This window comes from Acomys minous (genome assembly GCF_964271855.1).
Source record: "Acomys minous genome assembly, chromosome: 6".
Lineage (NCBI taxonomy): Eukaryota > Metazoa > Chordata > Mammalia > Rodentia > Muridae > Acomys > Acomys minous.
The window spans coordinates 122,154,863-122,170,582 of record NC_140487.1 but is presented as its reverse complement, the minus strand read 5'-3'; the positions used below and the strand labels follow the sequence as shown (position 1 = coordinate 122,170,582).

At 51.7% G+C, this 15,720-nt stretch overlaps 1 protein-coding gene across 2 annotated transcripts in view; it reads right to left on the bottom strand.

The window, feature by feature from the left end:
- CASZ1 (castor zinc finger 1) overlaps window positions 1–15,330 on the bottom strand; it is a 151,207-nt gene extending 135,877 nt beyond the window's left edge. The window contains exon 1 of one of the 2 annotated variants that reach the window (XM_084786697.1): window positions 15,164–15,330. The gene's annotated coding sequence lies outside the window, so the exon portion shown is untranslated. Of the gene's footprint in view, window positions 1–14,953; window positions 15,128–15,163 lie in introns of those variants that run through there. The other variant, XM_084786698.1, reaches the window with a different exon arrangement.
- Between the last annotated feature and the right edge of the window lie 390 nt (window positions 15,331–15,720).

Genomic DNA, 15,720 nt, shown 5'->3' with positions numbered 1-15,720 from the left:
GAGGGGGAGGGGGAGGGCCGGGCTCTCGTCTATGAGGAGAGGTGAGGAGAACCAAGATGGTGGGGGCACCTTGGAGTAGACCCCTCCTTTGCCAGACAGTCCAGGCCAGCCAAGAGACCGGTGCCTGGACACCCAAGAGCACAACCCTGGGCCTCAAATGCCTTGCTCGTCACTCCGGGTCCCTGCACTGGATGAGTGTGTTTGCTGTTCTTGTTTGGCAAGTGTATTTAGGCACCAACTTTTGATGGTCACATGGGCTGGGGCTCCAGCCTGGCTTTGAGGGTCCTGGAGCCAAAACATAGAGGCAGATCTGAGCCCAGTGCCCTCTAGCAACAAGAGCTACTAGTTGTAAGCATATGCCAAGTCCCTGTTCCCCACCATAGGCACTATCGCCTGTTCTTTCTTACAAATAGGAAAAACGAGGCTACAACAGTTAGATGTGTCAAAGCCACACTCCCAACAAACAAAATGCCATGGATGTGACCTCACAGACTCCTGGGTTCGCTATGCTCCTGCCCAGCTTCTAAAACAAGGAGATCCCACTTGCTTTCCAGAAAGGAGCCCCAAGAGGTACCTCTAGGCACAGGAGAACAAATGTACCCCCAAGGAGTAGGTTGTAATTCTGTCCGAGTAAGTCCTTCTTGTCACCTCTTGTCCCCCAGGAACGAAAGTCACTTCACCCTTATGTTGAGACTGGATGGCAAAGCTAAGAAATGCCACTGTGAGCCGGGCATGGTGGCGCATGCCTTTAATCCCTGCACTTGGGAGGCAGAGGCAGGCAGGCAGATCACTTTGAGTTCGAGGCCAGCATGGTCTAAAAAGCGAGTCTAGGGCAGGAGAGATGGCTCAGCGGGTAAGAGCACTCCTGACTGCTGTTCCAGAGGTCCTGAGTTCAATTCCCAGCAACCACATGGTGGCTCACAACTTGACTTCCTTTTCTGGTGTGCATAAAGACAGCACATTCATATACATAAAATAAATAAAAATTAAAAAAAAAGCGAGTCTAGGACAGCCAAGGCTATACAGGGAAACCCTGTCTCGAAAAAACCAAAATAATAATAATAATAGTAATAGTAATAATAATAATAGAAAGAAAGAAAGAAAGAAAGAAAGAAAGAAAGAAAGAAAGAAAGAAATGCCACTATGTACACATGCAGTGTGGGCTGGGGAGGGGGATGTGCAGGGTGGCAAGAGTTGCCTTGGAAATGTTTAAATGAGGAGGTCTAGGGATGTGGGTCCCGTTGTTGAGGGTTGAGGTATGTAAATATCTATTGTCTGATTGGTGGGCATGGAATCACAGGGAGGAGACCGGTGGTGGCAGGGGCCAGACCCTTCCGCATCCACTAACCCTCAAAGCTTCAAACCTTCTTTTCAAATCAGGGATGATAATGCCAGCTCAAAATGGTGTGCCCTTTCTTTTAACACTCAAACAGGGATCTAATGGGAGGATAGATGTTGGGAAGGGGGTACCAGACGAAGCCCCCCTCGAAGCCCCCCTCAACCAAGCATGGGCTACTAGCTTGCCAAGTTGCTTGGGAGGGGGTCCTGGGACCTAGCAGCAAGTCCCATGAAGGATGGTGGAGCCCTTTGGGGTGGGGGCTGCTGGGTCACGGGGGCAGACAGTCTCCAATCATGCTGAGCACAGCACATCGCTTCATTCACAAACCCAGGGTTAAACGTACAGCCAGCCGGGTCTAGGGTGGATTCAGTTCTTAACTCATTCGGCATCGCTGGTGGAGCCAACGAGGCAGCAAGGGGCTGGGGGATGGCAACCTGGGGGTAGGAACAAGACCATCCCTGGCAGAAAGGCAGGCCCGAACATATCTCCGGTGGCAAATAAGGACACATTAAAAAAATAATAAATCATAATTCTTTGAAAAAAAAAAAACCTTCTAAAAACCAAACAAGCATAGGGAATTTAGGGAGGGATGAGTGAGCTGCGCGGGGTAGGGGAGGAGGAGGAGGAGGAGGAGGAGGAGGAGGAGGAGGAGGAGGAGGAGGAGGAGGTGGAGGCTAGGGGCAGCTTATTCTCTACCCAGGCCAAATCCTCGTTTACTGTCAGCTCCAATCCGTTTGGAACTCACTGACTCAATTGCCTTTTCACGGGGGAAGGAGCCTGCACAATGCAGGGGACTTTTCAGCTCCACATTAGCACACAGGGCACTGGGCAATGTCCGGGAATAAACATGCACACATCCCTCCTGGGGCCACTGACCCCCCCCCCCCCCCGCCCCATCCCGAAGCAACCTATCCAACAGTGCCAGGGTCATAGCTGCACTCCTCTATATTAATTCTTTGGGATGTTGTGTTTTTTTTTTCATGCTTTGCTTTTAATGTGGCTTGGCCAATGGGAAGTTGTGTGTATGCATGCTTGAGCTCGTGTGTGTGTGTGTGTGTGTGTGTGTGTGTGTGTGTGTGTGTGAGAACTAGCTTGATACCTTTTAGGAAGACAGAGTTAATGACTGTGGCTATCGTGGTGGCTCCTTTTCTTTCTATGTTGTTTTGTGAACGGGCATATGTACACCATAGCACACGTGTTTTTCTGGGCAACTCGGAGGAATTGGTTTCCTCCTTCCTCTGTGCGGAGCCAGGGGCTTCAATTCAGCAAGTGTCTTTACCAGCTGAGCCACCTTGCCAGCCAAGTGCTAACCACGTGCCTCGTCCATAAAGTGCCTCCCATGTGACACCCAAAAAGCTGGGCTCCGTGCGCTGTCAGTCCAGTTCCAGAGAGGTAAGACCCTTCCAAGGCCACAAAGATCTAAGGCTGTTCTCTCTCCTAACTCCAGACCAGCATGTGAGAGAGGAGTGTGCGAGGATGGACCAGAGAGAAGGTGGCCCTACCGCACAAAGGCTGCGCCTCCAGGTGAGGGAGTGGAGTCCCCTCAGATGGCTGCGAATGTCAATGTCACTGCTGAGCAGCCCCTCACTCTACCTCCATCCCTGTCCCCCAGGGCTCCTGCAGTTAGGCCTAGCTCAGAATAACTGCCCATTGAACTTTCTGTGATGCTATAGATGGCATGTGTGTGTCTCTGTGTTTATGTATGTTTGTGTGTGTGTGTCTCTGTGTGTGTATGCTTGGGTATGTATGTTTGTGTGTCTGTGTGTGTATGTTTGTGCATGTCTGTGTATGTTTGTGTGTCTGTGCATGTTATCGTGTGTATGTTTGTGTGTGTGTATGTTTGTGCATGTGTCTGTGTATGTTTACTGTGTATATGTTTGTCTGTCTCTGTATGTTTGTGTCTGTGTGTATATTTATGTGTGTGTGTGTCTGTATGTGTGTCTGCCTGTGTATGGTTATTGTATGTATGTCTGTTATGTGTTGGTGTGTATCCGTCTGTGGATGTTTATTATGTATATGTTTGTATGTGTTTGTCTGTCAGTCTGTGTATGTTTACTGTGTGTACTTGTGTGTTTGTCTGTGTATGTTTATTGGATGTGTATGTGTGTTGGTGTGTATGTTTGTGTGTGAGTGCTCATCTGTGTCTGTGTGTTTCTGTGTGTTTGCTTGTGTGTCTGTGTATGTTTGTGTCTGTGTATATATATTTGTGTGTGTCTGTGTATGTTTATTGTGTGTGTGTTTGTCAGTCTGTTTACTGTGTGTATGCTTGTGTGTGTCTGTGTCTGTATGTGTGTGTGTTGGTGTGTATGTTTGTGTGTGTGTGCCCATCTGTGTCTGTGTGTGTTTTCTAATCCAGCAGCACTGGACAATGTGACTAGGGGGTACCTGAGCTAGATTTCCAATCTAATTGAAATACCTGCAGAGCAGAGGCTCCTTGACCCACATGGACCCCAAACCTCAAGGCTCCCCACTATCGCCTCTCAGTCCCAAACTATTTCAGAAATAAAGGAAAGAGAAGACAAGAAGGAAAATGGAGCATGAGCCGCCAGCCAGGCTCCTAGCTTCCCCATCAGAATATTGTCAGTCCTTCCTTGCTTCCTCCTTTGTTTCCTTCCTTCCTTCCTTCCTTCCTTCCTTCCTTCTTCCTTCCTTCCCTCCCTACTGTGTGCTTTCTTCTCCTCCTCCTTCCCCCTCCCTCTCCTCCTTTCTTAGCAAAAAGCATCAGTTTAATTAGATAAATCCTCCAAGCCTGTGGCCTGGAGTTCGTCATGGAAATTAACCTGCTCCAGATCTCAGATAGTGAAACAAGAACCGGGGTGTTTTGGCATAGCACAGTGAAATGGGAGAGGCTGATGGAGTTTCATACACCTCCTCTTCCATAAGTGCCCCTCGCCCCTCCAGTGCGGGGGTGGGTGGGGGGAGCCTTCCTCACCTCCTTAGATCATTGGCCCCATGCCCCCCCCCCTGCCTTTTGCCTGGCCTTTCCTGTCTCCTAAGACTGGAGTGCTTCGTGGCAGGCCCACTCAAGGGCAGATAGGAAACCTGCGCCAAGCGCATGCTGTGGCATAAAGCAGCAAACGTTAGCTGCACACCCTCCCGTGGTGTCTCCTAACCATCACAGCAAGCCTGGGAAGCAGAGAAGGGATTCCGGTCCCATTTTACAGACCATGCAAACAACAGCTCAGAGAATTAATCTGCCTAAGCAGGAAACGTAGGATTTGCATTCAGTGCAGCAGGATTTGCTCCAAGTCTCATTTTTCTCAACCCACAAACTCTTTCCACAGGTGGGGCAGAGTCCATGGGTACCCCAGGCCAGGTCCTGGGTCTGCCCTATCCTTCCATCTCCCACGTCCTGCTGCAATCGGCTCTCACCCCCACTGTGCACCAACCACAACCACATGGGAAGGAGAAACTGAAGGCCCCGGTCCTAGCTGAGGATGGACTTCCCAGTTCGGCTTCTTGGCCCTGTCCAAAATATCCAGGGAAGTGAGACAAAGTTTAGATTTCCAACCAGCGTCCCAGCATCTTACAACCAATGGGTTCTTAGCCCCAGAAACTTAATGAGCAAGTTTCTCCTTTTACAGATGAGCAGGGGTAGTTATGTCATTGGGGTATAATCACATGCCTGTGGTCCCCAGTCTCACCAGCTGAAAAGTACACAGAACTCCTCCCGGTAACCGGAGATGCCACAAGGCCCACCCTGTATCCTAACCCTCTATGGCTAGAAAAGCCACCCCAAGGTCCTAGTAAAAGAACCAACTCAGAATGTGAGCCAGACATACAACCTCAGTACCACAGCTGTGTCCTGTCCGGGCCGTTTCTGGAATGGAGCTCAACAGGGGTCCCTTAGAGACGCATACCAGATTACATAAAACCCGCTCATGTGACATTGGGGACGTCCTGCACTTGACAACACGACCATGATAAATTCTTCATTACATCTAATTACTTTCAAAGGACACTCACGGCTAGGAACCAGCTGACTGTCAAGATGACCCTGTGAAGATAGTACCATCCGAGGAGATTTGACAAGACAGGAAACTGAGGCCAGAAGGGATCAAGGGATTTATCCAAAGCCACAGTGATGTGGTACAGTGGGGGCGGAGTCTCTTGACACCTAACACCCAACCACACCTCATGAGACCCTAAGTGGACACAGAGGCAAGGAGCTGGGAATGACAGGGGAGCAGACAGTCAGCCTTCATGTGCGGCTTTCCCTCCCCTCCCCTCAGCCAGAGATGCAGGCCGCTTCCCCAAGAATCAGATTTCCCTGAAATTCCCAAGGAACCCCAGGACTAGTGGGCCCGGAAATGGCCCTCACATAGCAAGATGCACAGCTGAACTCCCCGGGGCGAGGGGGGCGGCTGATATGCTGGCACAGCCCCTGTGGGTACCCTGCCAGCAATTAGTGCTGGGGAAGGGTGCCAGGCCTGGCAGAGCGCGTTCTCCCCCCTCCTTTCATTTATACATACACACCACACACACACATATACACCACACAATCACACACACACACCACACACACACACTACACACACCACATTACACACACACACCATGTACACATACATACATACACACCACACACACATACACACACTACACACAAATACAGACATATATATACACTACACACAGCGCCCCCCACACACACACCACACACATTACAGACACACACCACACACATACACACCACACATACCAAACACACACACACACCACATACACATATACACCACACACACTACACACACACACACACCACCCATACATATTACACACACATATACACTCACCACATACACACACATACACACCACATACACATACATGCACACACACCACACACACACAAACACACATATTACACATACATATATATACTACACACATCACATACACATCACACACATACATATGCACCACCCACACCACACACACATATACACCACACACACACATATATACACCACACACACACACACATACACCACACACACACACACACACACTCACATATACACCACACACACACACACACACATATACACCACACACACACACACACACGCTCACCCACCCAGCATCGGAGACACAGTGCAGCTTTCTTTCAGTAAATCTCGTCAGCAAGTCACGCGCAGGGCATGCAATTTGGCCATTACTGCCCTTAAACAACAGAAAGGCAGAATGTACCCGCCATTAACCCAACCCGCTCCCTGTGGACTTCACGCCAGCTCAGTCACCAGCCTTCACCTCAAACTCCCACACACGCTCTATCAGCTCCCCAGGAGTTGCCAGGGAAAGATAGAATTTGGGTTGTTGTTGTTGGTTTGTTTTTGGTTTTTTTTTTTTTAATCTTCCCCCCCCCCCCTCAACACATGATGAGAAGTCAAACCTTTACTGTGCTCGCTCGCTGTCAGGCCCACTTCTCTCCCCAGAGCAACCCATCCACAGTTGACACGTGACCTTGCTAAGGCCCCTTCCTCAGTGCCGAGGAAGCTAGAGAAGGCAAGCAGGACAAGGAGAAGCTGCTCATGACGTGACCTGGGGTATATCTGCCAGAGCAAGTGCAGGTTGGGGCCACAGAGGACAGCCTGTGTGTTGGCCTGGCTTCATCTATAGGGTCTCTCTGGTGACAGTTGGAAGCAGGCTCCTTTCCCCAGGCTGAGGCTAAGCGGTGGTGAGGACGTTCCGCCTCTTCCTGCTGCTGCTCTCGTCTCTGAGAACTGGAGAGCAAAGGGCCCTGGAGAGTTCTCAGTCTGGGTTTATAAGATCTGAGAGACCTCTCAAAGTATAAGCGATATTTATGATTATGATATAGATATAATTCTCGATAGGGGACGTGCACATCCTAGAGACCCCTCTGAAGCTCAGAGTGCCTGGTGGCTATGGCAGGAATAAGGGGACAACATGGGCTAGATGCCCATTCCTCCTGCTTGAGTGTCCCTAGCTGGTGGCTTTCTTTGGAAGCTGCTCCCGGTTTCTCCTTACTGTGCCCGGGAACTGATCAGAGCGAGGGCCAGCCCATGAGCTGGCTATACCCGTGGGCCAGTGCCCACTGTCTTCCTGCCTGTCACCGGGGCTGCCCGGCAGTGGTGAGCAGGCAGAGCAAATGCACAGTGCAGCCCACCAGCTAAGAGAGGGAAAGCCAGCAGCCAGTTTGCTGCTCGTCAGCCTCACAGATCCTCTAAGCCACCTAGTGTCCAGAGTTGAGCTCTGGCCGCCACTGTCCGTTCAGCTTCCTAGAACGGCTACTGATGGGGGAGTCTAAGGGCCTAGGATAAGGGGTACAAGACAAGCCCTCAGCCTGGACCTCCTCCAGGAGTCTGAGGCCTGAATACTAGGGATATAGCCCAGGAGGGAGCAAAGGCCCGGTGGTCCCCACCCACACCGCCCAAGCAAGACAGAGCTGTCCTCATCATCCCTGTCCTTCCCCGCCCCACCCCCCACCCCCCACCTCTGCCCCCAAAGAAAAGAGCCTATCATGAAGATCCCTTTTGTGTCCACTCAGACCACCCCGCCCACTTCCAACATCTTGGGATGCCACAACCCCAACCTCCAGGCATGTTTAGGAATCTCCTGAAGCCTGGGCCTGTACTCCCCCAGGGTCTCTGGGCCCCCACTCAGACCCCCTCCCCTGCCGCTGTCTCTTTCCTCTGTGTCCTCGAGACTCCTCTCACCTTGAAAAGTGTTAGGATTACCCAGCATTTACACTCAATGCTCCTCTGTATTCCTCAAGACTTATTAAGAATGATAATGAGTTCTGAAGGAGCTATGTGCCTCTCTCTCCTCTCTCTCTCTCCTCTCTCTCTCCTCTCTCTCTCCTCTCTCTCTCCCTCTCCTCCCCCCTTTCCCTTCCTCCCTCTACCCACCCCCTTGCTCTCTTTCCCCAAGTGTCTTCTCCACAGAAGCCACACAGGACAAATTCAGATCAAAGCGGGGGGGGGGGGGGTGGTTCCCGACAACATAGACGAAAGGCATTTGAGGGTCCATATTCCATAGTTCATCTTTCTCTGGCCCTCTCACTAGTCGTCTTCAATTAGTGTGAATTTTTAGAAGGTAATTCTTGTTCCTCTCTCCCAGGGTAGGGCCATCCCTCACTCGGCCAGCCTTCGGACAGGAGTGGGGGCAGCTTGACTGCAAAGATCTCGTTAACATGAAGCTCTTAAATGGTTGATTAATTTTTGCAGAATTTACGAGAGGCTTTACCGTGCCCCCCACCCCCTGCCACCACCACCGCCACCGCCACCGCCACCACCGCCACCACCACCACCAAGCTGTGGCCTCTGAACCAAAGCAACTTAACTTGGTGAACTTGAGGGGAGAGGAGGTGGGACTGTCCCCATCCTCCGGTGGATTCCTGCCACTGGAACCACAGGCAGCAGGTGACAGATGGAAGGCACACAGATGCCACTACCCAGTCAGTAGACAGACCCACTCTCTGAAGAGCATGGCACCAGAGGGGAGATCCCAGGGCAGCCAGAGCCACACCTGACTTTTAGCTCCTTGGAGGGTTTTAACATGAGATGAAGGAAGACAGCAGAAGAAACCAAGCGGAGCTCAGGGCTGGCAAGGACAGCGAGACTTGCGCCCAGCAAACACACATGAATCCCGGGCAGAGGGACTGGCCTTATCGGTCTGCCGGGCTGCCCTTCAGAGAAAAGGAAGAGCAGATCCTAATGAAATTACGGTTTTTAAAATGTCTATAAATTAAATCTACCTCCCTCTCCCTGTGCCTCAGCCCCCGTCTCCTCCAGCAGGCTTGTTTGCCTCACCCGGTTCCCTTTGCTCATGCCTGCTTCTCTGATATAGACATCAAGGGGTTACGGGCTCAATTATAGCTCTACTGGAGTCCCAGCATCAGGCTTGCCTTCTCTTCTCCTTTTCAGAAACCAGATGCCAAATAAATCTCTCTTCTTTAGATTTTTATTGTCAATGCCAAAAGCCGAAGGACTCTTTCCGTTGACTCCCAGCCTTTCCGCACTAGTTCAGGGGGAGGCAAATATTCTTTTAAATTGTGTCTGAGGACAACATACACGCGCCCCCCGCCCCCCACCCCCTTTGGAGAGCACACGCAAGACCTTGGTTCTCTATGAAATGTTTAAAAGAGGTAGGGAAGACAGTGTCAGTGCGCTTAATGCTAATGGGGAGGGCGAGAGAGCAGCTGGCATGTAGAAAATCTAACACATTTCTAAAGTTAAAGGCTGACATCATAAGGCTTCTGGCTAGCAAAGGGCCATTTGAAACAGGCAGAATATACAAGGTGACTGTTGAAGAAAGGGGAAGGATGGCCTCTACCTGCTTAGCACTGTCACAGTGTGCTGTAGGGAGCTTTGTCACCCGTGCACTTTTACATGCTCAAAGGGTCCTCTCTCCCTCAAGAAAAACAAAGTTACAATATTTAAGTTCTGATCAGACAGAGCTGTTGATTCCTGGGAAGAAGGGATCTGCTTCAGGTTGGAAGTCTAACAGGAAAAAAAGGAATAAAGAAAAGAAAAGAAAAACCCAAACTCTACTATCATGTTGGAAATATTAACCAGAGGAGATTCCAAAAATCTACTTTTCCAGGAACAGGCACTTAAGACAAAGGCGGGAGGACGCTGAAGGTGAGTAGGAAAGAAAAAACTTCGTCCTTCCAATTAACCGGACTGAGAAAAAGAAGGGGGCATGGGAACATGTTGCTACCAACTCATTAATTCTTTCCTGTAAACAGCTTAATTAAATTCTGCTAAATACAGGAGAAATACTCATTTTGGACTGTGGCCCCCCAGCCTCAAAAGCAAATTCCTTCAGCACTGCCCCCCCCCCCACGCCCAGTGCCAACACTTCCAGGCCTCCCTGTGCACAGCCTTGCACAAGGCTGCCAGCCCACGCACCCACGGGCTGTACTGCTCAGGAGTGGGAGACGACAGTGCCCAGGTCTGAAGGCTGACATTTCAGCTCTTAAAAGAAGCTGGCCAAAATAGGCTGTTGACTTTTTTTAGCTAAAGTCTTTTCTTGTTCTAACTCGTGTTCTTGTGCTACTGAGCTTTAAAAAAAAAAAAAGAAAAGAAAAGAAAAAGAAAAAAAACCAAACGAGAGAGAGAGAGAGAGAGAGAGAGAGAGAGAGAGAGAGAGAGAAGAGAGAGAGAGAGATGACTTTCCTTGAATGATCTGTTTAACCTAAGCCAGAGGAAAAAAAAGAAAGTCATTAATTACTTATGTGAGCTATTGCTTCAGAAAGACAATAAACCTGCCCGGTCGCCATGGATATGACATATTTGCTCTGAAAACAACACAATAATTAGCAAAGGGGAAAGATACAAGGAGAATATGCAAACTCCTGAGTTTAAAGCCACAGTGCTCTTTTTACTACTAAGCCTCCGCTCTGTTTGCAATCCAAATCAAACAAAAATTTAAAATATAGCAAAGAGGGAAATAACAGGATCAGCTCCCCCCCCCCTTCTCTCCCAAGAACTAAAAAGCAACAACCACTCCACCCCTCTGCAAAAGAAAAGCATGGGAGGGAGAGGCAGGGGTGGGGGGGGCAAGTACTGGTTGTTTTATTTCCTATAGCAGGGGTGGAGTCTTGGTTTTTTTTTTTTAAAGTGAGCTTTTATTTAGGATTGGGCCTTCTGGCCAGATATAAATTTATTTATGAAAGCCAAATGCCCTGTGTGTTGCTCACCGCCCCCCCCCACACAAAGTAAATGGAAATGCATGGGGGGGGGTCTAGTTGAAAAACCTAAACAGCTTACTCAAAAAGCACCAGCTCTGCAGAAGGACCTCCATTCCCCTACCTCCAAGAAAATGGAGCCTGGGTCTTACTTTAATATTAAAAATGCATTAAATGGTTTTACCTACAACTTAGTCCCCAAGGATCATTACGAAATGCAATCGCTTTGTATCATATCTGTCAGTGTGATAAATATCGGAGCCAGAGTAGGTTTGCAGTTTTTCAGGATGTCACCCATCAAGATGATATTTTCTGCCTTACTTTCTTAATTCACCGACTACCCCCTAACCACGACCACCAAAGTCACAAGACTATAGGGGAAGAAAAACCTGAAGAAGAAAGAGGAAAAGTTGATATAGTTTTAGACACCAACCAGAGGTTGCCAATACTCTTAAAAAGCAAGAAAAAAAATAGGACTTAAAATTTTGGGGTGACTACTTCCCAAGAAGGGGGAAAAAATTAAAGCACTCCAATAACTTTGAGTGAAAACCTTTTCCCTTCTTCCCAGAGGCAAAATTCCCAAAAACAGATGGTCAGGACCTCAAAGAAAGTAAATATACCTCAAACCCCACAGGCAGAGAAATCTAACTTTGAACTTCTTTTTAAATCAGGGGCGGGGGCAAGATAAACTATTAATAAGAATGAAAAATGAGTTGTTTTGCTTTTCTTATTCAAAAAATAATTTAAACACAAGGGGTGTAGATATTAAGGGGGAGGTGCCTATTTAACTGACTTTCCCATTTTTTTAAACAATAGTTTTTTTTTGTTTTGTTTTTTCAGATTGGCCCCTTTGATCTTGAAAGAATTTTGCTCTTCTATGACGGGGGCAGGGGGCGCTTGGTGGTGAGACGATCTGCTTTAAATGGTGACGCAACTTGGGGATCAAAGCCTTCTCTTTCTGTTAGCCATAATAAGCTGTACTTGCCACGAAGCGGGAGTCTCCCGGGCTCCTCTCCTTCGTCAGAAGGAAATAAAATGAGCTGATATTCAGGGCAAGACACGAAGGTGCAAAGTCTAAAAAACAAAATAAAACAAAAAGGGCAAGGTGGGGAAGGAGGGAGGCACTGGCTCTTTAAACGTTTTAGTGCATATGGAGTTTGATTTCTGAAAGAGATCAGTTTAACATCTCCATAGAAACCAGCAACAGATTATCATCAACAGAATAAATAACTAGTCTAATAAATTAAACAGGAGGCATAAGATCACTGGAAACCTGATTACTGAAGTTCAACAATATTCCCCATAAACTCTCGTTAACCGCCTCTAAGGTGGCTAACAAGATGGGGTGAGGGGGTGTCTCGGATGCTCCAGGTTCCAAGGAGACTGTCGCTCGACGCCGCGGAGATAGAAGTAGTTTCCCCTTCGGTTTCCAGGAAAGGGTCTGAGAGCTCCCGTGAGGGGCAAAGCATAAAAAGCCAAAGTTTGGCAAGTGTGAAAGTGGTTCCAATGGCTTGAGACCGTGCGGGGGCGTGAGGACCGCCCGGGACGCACCGCCTGGCCGCCACCAGGGCTCAAGCCAAGCGTTTTGCGCTCGGGCGCGGATCTGCCCAGCGCCCCCTCCGGGCACGTGGAGTGCAGTCAGGGCGCAGCCCCCGGGGACCAACTACCCCCCGCCCCACGCCTGGCGCAGCTGCTCCTGCTCAGCCAGGACAGCTCCCTTTAAGACGGCGATGTGTGTGTGTGTGTGTGTGTGTGTGTGTGTGTGTGTGTGTGTGTGTGTGTGTGTGTGTGTGTGTACGCGCGCGCACGCTGGGCACAGGGGCGGGGGGGGGGGTGTCACCAACGTTACCAGAAGATCTGTTTTCCAGTTCCCTTGTGCGCTCTCACCGCGCGCCTGTACCAGCTTGGAGACAGCCTAAATTTACCAACTTTGTCTAGAGACTACTCCGGTCTCTTACCCCATCCTACCCCCAACCTCTGTGACTGTACTAAACGTTGGCTGGACAGTTAAACATACACCGAAGCTGTGCCCTCACAGACTCCTCTGGAGAAGCTACGAACACCCTCAGTCTCCCCCAAGATTCAGCCAGGTTTGGGGGAGCTCTAAGCTCGGAGGAGGAGTATGATCCCGGCTGGACACATCTTCCATCCAGGCACTCGCACCTTCACCCTTCCTAGTGTGACTGGATGGAAGTCCTCGCCGCACCCAGGCCCGCTTCGCAAGCCGAGGCTGAATCTGGAGAAACTTGTCTGCGGGGAGAAGCGGTCTCTGGCCGCACTCTTCTTCTCCCCCCAACTCCGGATCCCGGTCGGGGAAGACTTGGAAGAAGAATCTGTGCCCACCCCCTAGAGAAAAATCTATTATTATGATCTTAATCTACGCCCCCAAAGTGTTCCTCTCGCTGTGATTGACGGCGCATACACCTGTTCCCCTCGCAGAGAGTCCAAACACTGGGGACAGACATTCGCTCAACCGCTCCTCGGCGGCCCAGCGCCCACCCGCGCCGGGGCACCCCCGTCAGCAGCCCCAACGGCCCCACTGCCCGAATCTCTCCACCCCAGGCGGCCGCCCCCTCCCCTCCCAGGCCCCGCTCCCGGGCTCTCCCGCTCCCGGCCGCTCTGGCTTCGGAAAGAGAGAGAAAGAACAGAAAGCAAAACTTCCTGGCGGCCGACGGTCATCAGCTGCACATTCTGCAAATGCCACCGAGTAAAAATAAACCGGCTGCCGCTCCGCCCGGCCGGCTCACCCCGGGCGCACGACTCAGCCCCCTGTCCCGGGAGCTCCACGGCTGTGGGTGTCTGGCAGGGTCCCCCGATTCCCGCGCACCTCTCGGAGTCTCTCTCCACGACACTCGGTCAGTTACCACTTGACGCTCCTTTACAGTGGTGAAGCTCGACCCAAGTGTCCCGGTGGCCCAGCCACCTCCCCTTTACTGTCCCCTGTGCCCCTACAAGCTACTCTCCTCTCTGTCCTCTACCAGGGGCCGATTGCAGCCCCGTGCCCTTGGGTTCAGAGAATCTTCTTCTCCAAACCCTACGCTTCTAGGGTACTCTTCAGCCCACCTAGGGTCACAGACTCTGCCCGATCCTCTTCTACCCCTGGAGAGGGCCCCCACCCCCCCGCGCCAGAGCTCACCGCTCCACCCGCAATCGGGCCTGCCAGCCCAGCGTCCCAAGTCCCCCGGCGCAACTTCTCTCTCCGCGCACACAGTAGCCGCCACTACTCCCTCGGAACTTTTCCCCAGACCCAGGAGAGCTCCAGCCGACAGCAGAGCGGTCGGAGGCTGTGCTCTGACTCTCGGTGCCCTACGTTGCGAGCCTGAACCCGGGGAGACTTGGGGGTGGGGGAGAGAGTAAGGAGCGCCACTTGCCGCGCTTGGAGCGGCGCACTTGAGATAAACTTGCCAGGCGCAGATAGAAAAGGGGGCGCCGCTCCCCTCATCTAAGAACCCTCTTGCCTTCGTTTTCCCATCCAGAGCTCCCCTTGGCACCCTGCGCCTACGCGAACACTGCCTACCTCTGCCAGCAGCACGCACACCCCGCGATCGGGGCACAAGAGCCGGCTGGAGATCCCCACCCACCCCTTCCCCTGGGCAAAGTCTTGCAAAGTCACCCCAGGAGCCCTTCACTCCTGCCCCCTTCTCTTTTACAGACAGCTCAGGACCCCCTGCAGCAGGAGGGGGGCGTGGGAGAAGGAACGATCACCTAGTACTGGCAAGCACCTGCGCCCCCAGCCCACTGCGCGGAAGGCGCCCCCACCCTAGTTGCAAAGTCCTATACTCCTGCCTGGCACCTCCCCCTCTTCTCCCCTACCCCGCCGACCCCCTCAACTGGAGTAAGTGACCCCCCCCCCAGGAGCTGCTGCCCTCCCTCCCCTGGAAGGCTTGCCGGACATTCCCTGGTCACTGCGGGCGACTCGGCGCCCCGCGCCGGGGTGCCAGCCCCCCTGTGCCCCCTACCTCCCACACGGCCGGAGTTGGGTGGCAGCCGCCGCTCTCAGGCTGGCTGGCTCGGTCGTTCGCTCGTTCGCCCGCTCCCTGCAGCAACCGGCAATCCCGGGGGGTAGTGGGCTGCACTGGGACAGGGATGAAGCCTGGTGGAGCCCCGATAGGCCCGCAGAGGTGGAGGGCTTGATAGGGGTGCGGTGGAAGGAGCGCCGAGTCTCTTACCTGCACTTGGGGCGGCTTTGGGTGACTTTCCAAGTCCGGGGAAAAATGTGTGTGTGTTTGGGATGGAGCGCCCCGGGCGCGCATGCGCGACCAAAGTTGCCGGATCCCGGATTTTTCGCTCCCAGTCTCCGCTCTAGCCCGCTGTGATTATGGAATTCTCCGCGGCCGAGCAGGCGAGTGGGTGGCATGCAAAACCCGGGCCGGATCGCCGGGCCGGGCTCCGCTCCACCCTCACACCCCCAGACCGTCCCCTCTCGCATTCTTCCCACCCACAGGCAAGGCTGGGCTCCGTGTGCGCGCTCTGCGAGATCGGCCAGCGAAGCAGCATCAGAGAACACTGCTCCCTTTTGCGGTTCCGGAAGGTTTCTACACCCTGTGAATGGAGTTGAGACTGGGACAGAAGAGAGAGAAAGGGACAAGGGTTCGTTACTTTCCAGCTACTCTGAACCAGTGACTCCCCAAGTTTGCTTTCTACTTTTTCAATGAAAATTGGCTCTTTTTTTTTTTTTTTTTGCAAGTCAGACTGTTAGAGGGGTCGAGTGAAATCCTCCCTGTTT